This window comes from Trichosurus vulpecula, chromosome 1 (assembly GCF_011100635.1).
Source record: "Trichosurus vulpecula isolate mTriVul1 chromosome 1, mTriVul1.pri, whole genome shotgun sequence".
Lineage (NCBI taxonomy): Eukaryota > Metazoa > Chordata > Mammalia > Diprotodontia > Phalangeridae > Trichosurus > Trichosurus vulpecula.
Genome location: NC_050573.1, coordinates 182,150,755 through 182,162,239, shown reverse-complemented (window position 1 = coordinate 182,162,239; position 11,485 = coordinate 182,150,755).

Genomic DNA, 11,485 nt, shown 5'->3' with positions numbered 1-11,485 from the left:
CAGACTCCATAATTCTTTCTCTGTAAATAGCATTTTCCATCATGAGCCTTTTGGAGTTGTCTTAGAACCTTGCATTGTTGAGAAGAGCCAAGTCTATCAGTTAGTCATTGCACAATGTGACTGTAATTGTGTACGTTGTTCTCCTGGTTCTGCACCCCTCACTCACATCGGTTCATGTAAGCCTTTCCAGGTTTTTTCTGAAGTCCGCCTACACCTCATTTCTTATAGCACAATAGTATTTCATTTCATTCATCTACCACAACTAGTTCAGCCATTCTCCAATTGATGGGCATCCCCATTTGTTAAATGAAGGATTTGGTCAAAGTGACCTATAAGGTCCCTTCAGCTCAGCTTTTGTTGCACATTGGACAATGTGCAGCCTTCCCTGAATGTGGGTAAGAGTGGCCAAATCACAGAAGCCCTTCACTATGGAGCTGATCATTGGGCTAGTCAGTTATAGTAGAAAGTGACCTTTCAGGCTCTTAGAAGGATAATATTTTCCATGACAAGGTTCACCTTCCCTGGGCCACCTTCCATTTCTGAAGAAGTAAGCCAAAAAGTCAACAAATCAGAAGCACTTATTAAGTGATTATTATGAGCTAGGCACTGTGTTAAGAACTTGGGATACAAATACAAGCAAAAAGGAAGAGCTTACAGTCTAATGAGGGTAAGGCAATACACAAAAAGGAGCTAAAACATGAGGCCAGGAGAGGTGCCTGTGCTGAGGCATTGTGTTACATCTGGAGAGCCAGAAGCTGCTGGGGGAGGAATGAAGAATGGGCCCTTCCTCAAAGTTGAGGTTCCAGAAGATACTCAAGAGTGGGTAAGGGGGATGGAGGGAAGTTCCAGTGTGAGATGATAGCTGAGGCAGATTGGTGGTCTGAAGAGTCAGAAGCTGAGCTAGGAGAGGAAACAGGTAAACGTGTGGCTTTTTTCCAATAAACTTTGCATCTCTAGAACTTAGGAAATCTATTATATTCAAAACACTAGGAAAAATCCAAAGCAATATGAAACTCTTCACCCCATACCATTGCTGTTGTATTTCTTCAACATGTTTCTGCTTGAAAAGTCTGAACTAGAGACTGTCCAAATTTTATTTTTTTATTATTATTTGAGGCAAAGGCAATTTAGTACAGTGGCTAAAATGTTTGACTTGGAGTTAGGGAGCCCTGGATTCAAATCCTGACTTAGACACTTATTAACTATGTGACCCTGGACAAGAACCTCTTTGGTTCTCAATTTCACCTTTTGTAAAATATGGGGAGGTGTTTTAGAGTCAATGACCTGAAAGGCCCCTTTTTGCTCTAAACCTATGAGGCTGTGATTAGGCAAAGGAAATTAAATTAGGAGTTATCTTCAGAATCCCAGAAAGACCTAGCAGATGAGAGAGGGCTGGGTTGTCTGGGGAATCTGGGTCCTTTCTTCCACTGCCACTCACTCAGTGAGTCATTTTATCACAAGGATGTGATTCCTGTGACTCAGTTTTCTCATCTTTAGAATGGAAAAGAGAACTCTACCAGATGGAACCTACTGAATAATAATGAGCTACTCTTTTTCCTGTGACTCCCAGATAGAAGATGAAAGATAAAAGGGAAATATTTTTTTTCACATTACTACCATCATCTTCTTCATTCTTCATTATTAATTAAGGAAGGACTTGCATGTATTTGATTTGGATGGAGATTTTGTTAAAGCACCAGCCCAGAGAGACCTGGAAAGGAAACCAAAGGAAAAACATGAATTATAAATACAGATCCTGCTGTAGGAAGTTGATGGAAACACAAAGACTTGGGATGGAGATGGAGGTCTCTGGGCTCCTGGCTCCGGAACTGGGAACGGGAGTTAATGTGTACCACAGGAACAAATACACAGCGGTGTGTTAATGGTTGTTAGGGGGCCATAGTTTATGCTTCTTGTGAAAGGAGATCGATATGAGGGCGGGAACCACAAGGTTTGTGGATCTCCAGATGTCTTTGACTCTCAGCATATGACCAGGAAAATCAGATGACTGCAGAGTTTGTTTATTTTTTTAATAAGTTGTTCTTAATTTTACAAAGGTAAGTGATTAGAGTTTACAGTGACCATAATAACTTCAGGAAGATGGCATTTCTGAAATACCCCTTCAGAAGCAGGTGGAACAGCAAGGAGAAAGAGGCAGGTGGAACAGCAAGGAGAAAGAGGCCCTCTAATATGTGGAACCTGGAAGAAGTGGTAGTATCTATCCCAACAAAGAGAGGGGCAGGAGCCTGGATCTGGAAGAAAATCTTGGAGCTTAAGTCTTTGATATGTAGAGTAAGGTCAGATTTCTTAACTGGAAATACCTCATAGCTGAGAATCAGTTTTATAGCAAACTGTGGATTTCCTGATCTGGTGTGGCGGTCTGAAGTGAATAGGCTTGGGAAAGGGGCCCAACAGGAGAAGAACAGCAGTGAGAATATGCCTTGAATTCGGTCTTTGAGTGAGGAATAGGGTTCTTTTTATTATCTTAGGATTGCTAGCTTCCTTCTAGGGCAGCTCAAGTACGACTTTCTATACAAGACCTTTCCTGATTCCCTAAGTTGGTTATGGTCTCTCCCGTCCTCCTCCCAGTATCTGGTATTTACCTTTTACCTATTGTATACATCCTTTTTTGGTGTAAATATTGTATCTCATCCAGTTGTATCACCTACTTCAATTTCCAGCTAAAATCCCATCTTCCACAGGATGCCTTTCCCAACTGCTCTTAATTGTAGTGCCTTCCCTCTTTTAATTATTTTTTTATTTTTCCTGTTTATACCTTATTTGTATATATTTATTTACTTGTCTTCTCCACTATATCATGAGCTCCTTGAGGATTGGGACCATCTTTTGTCTCTTTTTGTATCCCCAGCTATTAGCACAGTGCCTGGCACATAGTAGGCGCTTAATAAATGTTGACTGACTGAAAAACAGACACAGTAAAATGTCAGCTCCTTGAAAATTGGGGGTAGAGGAGCCTGTTTTTTTGGTTTGTCTTTGCATCCTGGGTTCCTGGTAGCTTGTCTCCTAGTAGGGGCTTAACAAATGCTTATTGAATTGAATCCAATTGGAGACAATGAAAGGCTTATGGAGATGAGCAGTAATGGGACTTGTTGGGGTGCCCTTGTCCTTCAGGGTATGTTCACACCAAAGAAATATCAGGACAGAGTGATAATTGAAGGAAGGGGGGCTCCTTGATGATAAATAATAAAGAATGATTATGTTTTATATAACAGGGCATCTATATAAGTGGAAATCCAAACCCTTATCAATTTTGATAATCAACTTTAAAAATATTTTCTATTGTATTTGCTAATTTTTAGAAATCATTTATAGGACTTAATAATTCTAGAAAAATAGTCTTGCTTATTACTGTTGTCCCTCAGTAAGGACTACTCACTTCACTAAGTTTTGCTCATGGAGCATAGATCTGAAGCTGGAAGAAACCCTGGAATCCAAACCCCTCATTTTTCAAATGAGGAAACTCAAGTCCGACACCACCTCATCTGGAGGTCTTCTAGGTTTCGGTGAGCACCAGAGACAGAATTTTATCTCCAGTTCCAGGCGCCTAAGAAACACTCATTTTCTAAATGCTTTTTAAGTGGAATAAATTTCCAAGCACCTTCTGAATGGTGTCCCAGGAATTCTTCACGCAAGTCATTTGTGAAGCTCCCTGACTGGTTTATGGTTAAAGTATGGAATCTAGATCTGGAGGGGACCCGGGGGGATCTAGTCCACCCTTCTTGTTTGCTACATTAGAAAATAAGGCTCAGAGACCCAAGGTGGTATAGTTAGCAAGAAAGTATACCTAGTAAGCCAGAATTTGAACCCACATCTTCTGACTCTCAGTGTCCTTACTATTCTAGTTGAGTCATTTTCAGCCATATCCAATTCTTTGTAACCCCAGTTGGGGTTTTCTTGGCAAAGGTACTGCAGTGGTTTGCCATTTCCTTCTCCAGGTTATTTTACAGATGAGGAAATGGAGGCAAACAAGGTTAAGTGACTTGCCCAGGGTCACACAGCTAGTGAGTGTCTGAGGTCAAATCTGAACTCAGGTCTTCCTGACTCCAGGGCTGGTGCTTTACCCACTGCACCACTCAGCTGCCCAGCCTTATTATGATACTACCTCAGCTATAGGGTTCAGAGAGGCCCCTGGCAGAAACACAGGGTACCTAACCTTCCTCTTCAGTATATTTCTCCTGGGCCCCAAAGCATCTATTTATGACTTTACTTTTTATGTCTGTGAGTCTTAATGTCTTTTGCTCCCATGCACAGACACTCTTCTTTGCTATTTTCCCCAAGTGTCTGCTGCAGCCTATTGGCCCCCAGTGTAAATATTTTGGTCCAGTCATATCTCTGTTTACATACCCTGCCTATCATGTCTTGTGCATTGACCTCCTCCCGGAGTGAGGCAGACAATAGGGAGGGAAAGGAGCATTCTGGGAATCTAGTCTTTTACTTTTATAAACCATGTGTAACTGTGCTGGGAAGAACAGGGGGGATTTACATTTTCCCCACTGCCAGGCTATGTCCTCTCATTTCTGATAATGGCCAGTGTCTACTGCTTCAGCCAAGGGGAGGGGAGAAGAAATGGTGATCCTTCTCCAAAGCACACTTAAAACCACCCTCACCTCAGACTCTGCTGTGCTTGTCCTAGAAAGAGGATGGTGACATAGAGATTCTTTCTCTGCGACTCTATTAAGTCTAAAGCTGATAATGCTAATAATGGTTAGGAGAACGTAGTTTTTCCAAGTCAAGAAACTGCTCCATCTTCACAGGCTGTGAGTGTCAAATCTCACGTGAACCTTTGGGGATTTCAGTTCATTTACAGCTGGTCAAGCACGGCTTTCTATTGGGGGTGGGGGTGTCATAGATAATAATCCCCTGAACTCATGCTTTGTGTCTTTAAAAAATAGGCTTTAGAAAGATTGGAAGAGATTCTTGGACAATAAATAGCTATTACCAGGTAAAATTGAAATGAGTAAATGGATTACAAATTAAGAGAACAGGTGTTTAGAAATATTTTAGAAAGATTTTAATGTGTTCCCAAACCTCAAATCACATCTGGATTTGTCCAGTACTATTAGCAACATAATTATTCATGCCAGGTATATCTGGTAGCTCTTATGAAAACTAAAGCAATAAACCACGCGGCCTTAAAAATTACCATTGCCCAAACTATCTCCATATTGAGAAAGACAAGCTGATCTATTACTCTATTTTGAACAGTATATATAAGGCGCAGTTTGACTGGAATACTAATTAGTCACTCATTTGTGTTGGTAAACACAAGCCTAGCATTGGTTATTTAAACACACAGGAATAATTGTATGAATACGAGTATGCAGTACAATGGGGCAATAGGGTTACTTAATGAATAATACATTAGTTAATGAGTGTTTATCTTTATTTATTGTACATGCCTAGGAAAGTTGGTCAACTCCTCTGGCCCCACTGGCCTGCAGCTGGCACAGGAGTCAATAGAAAGTGTGTCAGGGGTGAGAGTTGGAGTCTGTGTTTGTGTTAGAAGGATGCCGATGACAACATGTTGGCCTAGCACTCATGAAGGCCCTTCTAGCAGCTTGGGAAAGCACATTGCCTCTGAGCCCAAGGAAATGCGGTCCTACTTCAGGGATTTCTATTTTCAGCTCCAATTTCAAGGTGAACCAGGTTGGAGAATTCAAGGGGAGAATTGGGACACTATGGATTTTTTCCTTCCTACATTGGTTGATTAGCCCCATATATGGTATTTGATTAATGTCTAAAAGCTCTAATTAGCAATGGCTAATCTGCCCCACATACACTGGGATATTGATTTTTGCCTCCAGAAAACTAATCTAATTGTATTCCTTATCATTAGAGAATGGGCCTTGTGTTGAAATGACTAACTTGTCGGTGGAGTTGGACAGGCTGGAGGATCAGGATGCCAAGAACTGACTTTGCCCAATACTTTAGGAATACCAGAACCTGTTAAGAAATTGCCCTCAGAGCCAGTGTTTTCAGTAGTGAAGGAAGGCAAAGGGAATAAACATTTCTATAGCCCCTACTATGGGCCAATATTATTTCATGAATTTGATTTCCATGAGGATCCCATCGGGATCTCCAGAATGAGAAGCAACATAGATAACAGCCAGGGAGCGGGATTTTGTTTTCCAGCAGGAGAGAGGGATAACGAACAAAATGCGTCAGCTGAGCAGTGGAGGGGAGGAGAAAAAAAGCCAATGGGGAAGACTTCGTTGGCATCTCTTGGTTCTAGCAAACAGCCAAGAACCAGGCCTGCCTTTCTGGGATGTGGGGTGCCACCCCCCAAATGACAGCATCTCCCTCCCCTGTAATAAAGGCATCTCACACTGTTCCTTTTGGCAGCCCTCTATGTCTTAGGGGTTTCATGAGCTGATGAAAACATGGTATGGGGTGGGGAATTTGTCAGAAGGAAAAAATGTCTCAACTTGGGTGGGTTTTATTTGCTTTTGTGAAAACTGTCCTTTTCAGATGCTTAAGTGGTTGTGGTATTATTATTTTTTTTTTAATAAGAAGAGCATCTGGTAAAAAAAAAAATCCTCCCTCCCTCCCAGCCCCGCACTGCTTTCTGCAAATTCAAACATGGTCTTAATTTCCCGGAAAACATTTGGCAAGTGTATATTAAATGCCTACTATGTGCAGAACACTATGTGCCAAGAGGGCTGCAAAGATAAATAAAACCTAGTCTTATGGAAAAGCTAAAATTTAATGATTTGGAATCCCTTTTAAAGGCCCAAAGTGATATTTCCAGTGGTAGAAGGATATATTCATAATGGCCCTGTCTGTATGGTGCCAGCAAAGCCGGCTGATTTGATCACTTCGGCCCTAACCCTAACCCTAAAATGGTCTATACCTGAAAAAGACATCAGTCAAACGAGTTTCTTGCTTAATTAACTGGTAACCCTGCATGGAGACACAGCCCCAGTGAAGCACTTATCTCTTTGATTGAATGAAGTAGGATGCTTCAAGGTCTTTGTTTTTAATGGAAGTATGAGGCATCACAGTATAAAGAATGGTGGACAGGAGTCAGGAAGGCCCGTGTTTGAATCCTGCCTGACTTACTCAACGTATGACTATGGTCAAGCCACATGATCTCTCCTAGGCAGCTACATGATGCAGTGAATGAGTCAATAGGTCTAGAGTCAGGAAAACCTGAGTTCAGATTTAGCCTCAGATACTTACCGTCTGTATGATCCTGGATATATCACTTAGCCTCTCTCTGCCTCCATTTCCCCAACTGTGTAATGTGAATGATAATAGCGTCTACCTCACAGGGGTGAGGTAAAGATCAAATGAAATGACATCCATACAGTGCCTTACACGTTCTAGGTGTTTTGTAAATGCCTGTGTCTTTTCTACTCCTCCTCTCTCCTACCCCAGCCCCACTGGGGACCAACACAATTTCCTCATCTGTAAAATGGGGGTGATAAAAATAACTCTAATGCCTTCCTCCTAGGATTGTTGTGAGGATCAAATCAGATAAATCACGTAAAGTGCTCTGTGATCCTCAAAGGGCATATGAATGTTGACTATTATTATCCCGTGGTTTAAACAAAATGGGGAATCAGAGATCCTGGGAATCAATACCTTGTGCCATTTAGTCAGGCCACGGTTTATCTTTCCTTGTCCATCTAAAAAGTCACTTTTTAGAATCTTAGCATGACAAAGATCATCACGGACAACTCTCTCTCGTGGCAGAAATGAGACCCCAAGGTCTCAGTGAATTAATGAGGGAAGCGGGACTCGAACCTTAGTCTTTGGACTTCCAGTCTCCTTCCCCTCACCCATCATCAGCTTCCACCCTAACTGAGGTCATGTGAAAACTCTTTGTAAATAAATTGAAAATAGATTTATTTTTTTAAAAAAAGAGCATGTAACTTTAAATATGAATTTAAATTTGAATATGAATTATGTTTATAAATTATATACTATAATTAATAAGAATATAAATTATAATTTGGGTCACATTACCACAGAATATCATTTTGGTTTCTGTTACAACCAGATAGAGGCTCCCTCGTCTTTTCTTAAGGACTAAATAACCAGACGTCTCCAGCTTCTCACCTTCTCATCTAAGGTGTTGCATACACATAGATAGATGTCTCCTGGAGGAGCTACTTTTTCACAAAGACAGTCAGATTTAGCTTGCATTTGTTCATGTCTTTGCTCTCAACCAATTTCTAAAGAACTGCAGCCAGTAAGCTTGCCAGAGGACAGTGCCTGCGCTGAACTCTTCAATTCAAAAGGGCCAGGAGCAGGAATTGTTTCCGAGGCCAACCTGAATGATGAAATGCCATTTACCCTGCGTTGGCTGCATTCTTTCAGTCCGGAGCACCGGGTCCTTTTATCACGGGTTTAGTGAGCATTTCTGATTCTCATTACAGACAGCATAGAAAACCTGATCAGCAATTTCTGTACCAATTATGTCTCATAGGGTATTTACATTCTGAACATCCTGTGACGAGTTTGTCAAAATAATGCTTGCTACTTAAAAGATCATACAGCAGTAAGTGGATTCTCAAAGGGTTCTATATCAAGCTCTATGGGATACTTGGGAGAGAGGGGATGTGAAGGAGTTTCTTCTGAGCTATAGGTCTTTGAGACAAGATTTGAATTCAGAATTGCCAGTACTTAATTCTCTAGAGAGACAGCTTGAACACCTTCATTAAGTAAAGGAAGCCCAGATGCTGTTATTGGCTAATTCACGCTTAAGTGACATATATGATTCTAATTATGTGGATTAAGAATGAAAAAAAAGTCAGTTATAGTCACTAAACTTGTGATTTCATTAGCTTAGAGGACTCCCAGGTGAGGAAAATCCCTCTTCCCATGCCAGTTGGTACCTTTCTCTGGCATAGAAAAGTTAAGTAACTTGCCGAAGGCCACCCAGCTAATTCATATCAGAGATGGAATGGAACCTAATACCTTCTGATTTTGAGACTGGCTTTCCAACGACTAATGTTCAGTCATTTTAGTCATGTCCAACTCTTCATGACAAAGATACTAGAGCGATTTGCCCTTTCCTTCTCCAGCTCATTTTACAGATGAGGAAACTGAAGCAAACGGGTTAAATGACTTGCCCAAGGTCACATAGCTAGTCAGTGTCAGAGGTTGAATTTGAACTCAGGTCTTCCTGACTCTAAGCCCAGTACTCTATTCATTTCACCACCTAGCTATCCCCAATCACTATGCCAACATGTTAATAAATACAGTAGAACCTCAGCTATCCAGACCCTGTGAAGAATGGGATGTTTTGGATAGTTTGGATCCACTCTCTTAACATTAAAAAAATTATGCTTAATAACTTTGGCTGGAACATGAGCTCCCTAAGTAAAACCTGATTGCATTTTAATTTTCGTATCTTCAGTGCCTAGAATGGTGCCTGGCACATAGTCAGCACTTAATAAATGAATGCTTAGTGATTGATTGCTTCCTTGACAGATGGAAGGCTTTCTAAAATGGATCCCCTGACTTCTTAAGCAAAGCAAAAACATAATGTAACCTGTTTTTGAGTTGTGTGATGCTGGGCAAATCTTTTAACCTCTCAGCCTTGGCTTCATCATCTATAAAACAGGGTTGATAATAATAGTGTGTAATTCAGAGTGTTATGTGAAGATCAAAGAAGAGAATATCTATAAAACAACCCTTTAGAGCTCCTTGCAAATGCCAGCTAGGACGATGATGACGATGAGGATGGTGACTCAGAGTCATCAGAGCACATCAATTATGCTGTAATGCATTCAGGCTCTACATACAGCTATTTGCCTCTACACCAAAAAAAAAATCAGACAGCTGTACTTTTTTTGAATTCTATTATTTTATTTTTGTAGTTTTTCTGTTTACTCCCTTGAAGAGCTCTATATGTCTAGATGCTAACCCACAGCAACCCCCTTTCCCCTTCTAACTGGTTGCTTTTAATCTGCTAATCTGCACAGTCACCTTGAGTCATCTTAGACCAGGAGTGGGGAACCTGCAGACTCAAGGCCACACGTGGCCTTCTAGGTCCTTGGATGCGGCCTTTTGACTGGGTCCAAATTTTACAAGAACAAATCTTTTTATTAAGGGGACTTGTTCTGTGAAGTCTGGATTCAGGTAAAGGGCCATCCTTGAGGACCTAGAGGGCCATATGTGGCTTCCAGGCCTCAGATTCTCCACCCTGTCTTAGATTCTCCATCTCACCATCTAATTAGTTACCATATCCTTGGGCCTCCACTTCCGTCCTGTTGCTTGTGTATGTTCCCTCTTTTCATCGTTACCCTAAAGCAGACCTTCATTCTCTCTCTCCTGGAATAACAGGATAGCTGTGATTTCACTGGTGTCAGGAACTCCTGGGGAAGAATCCCTCAATTGATTTAGGTTGGCAACTGTTCTGTAATAAATAGTAAGTGTTGCCTGGGCTACTGAGGGGGTTAACGGGTAAATGATGTCCCTAGGTTCACAAGGTTAGAGTGTGTCAAAAATCCATCTTCCTAAAACTTGGCTCTGATCATAACTTTCTGTTCAAAACCAACCAGTCATTCAAAGTTGTCTACTGAATGAGGTCCATACTACTTAGTGTGATAGGTTACCAGTTAGGTGGTGAAGTGGTCTCAGGCCTCAGACACTTACTAGTTGTGTGACCCTGGGCAATTCACTTAACCATGTTTGCCTCAGTTTCCTCATCTGTAAAATGAGCTGGAGAAGGAAATGAAAAACCACTCCAGTATCTTAGCCAAGAAAACCTCAAATTGGGTCACAGAGTCGGACACAACTGAAATGACTCAACAGCAACTGAGCGTGATGTTCAAAGCCTTCTATTATTTGATTCCAACCTACATCTTCCGTGTTTCATACTTTCTTAGAACCAAAAGGGAACTCACTTCCTAGTTCTCAAACATGTCCTTTACCATCTTATGTTTACCTTTTCTTATATTTGTCTCTCTACCCAAAATGCCATTCTTCTCATAAGAGATATCACTGTGTTTAGGTATTTGGTACACACTAAAGTGCTCTGAAAACTATTAATACTCAATGTGTAAGTGCTTTAGTGAATTTGGCACTGTGTTATTTGTAGTATCATAGATTCAGAGCCTGAAGGGTCCTTGGAGGTCAAGTAGTTCAACCCCATAATTTTATAGATGAAAGAAACTGAGGCCCAGAGAGATTGAATGACTTTCCTGCTGTCACATAGGTAGTAAAGGGATTAGCCAGGATTCAAACTCAGGTCTTTTGACTCTGAGTCTAGCATCTGCATCTGCACCAATGAGGCTTTAGTTGATATGCTGATTTTGAAAATGGAAATATTCCCCTTTTTTCTACATAATGTCTGACATATGTCTGAGTGGTTTTATCAGGGGCACCTATTGAAGCGCCCACTTAACAATCCTCAAGGTTACCCTTTGTTATCTGGACAAAGGCAGGGATTTTTTCTGTCTGCTAAGAATAGCAAATTTCTTTTACCACTTCAGCATGTGATGAAGCAGTGAAT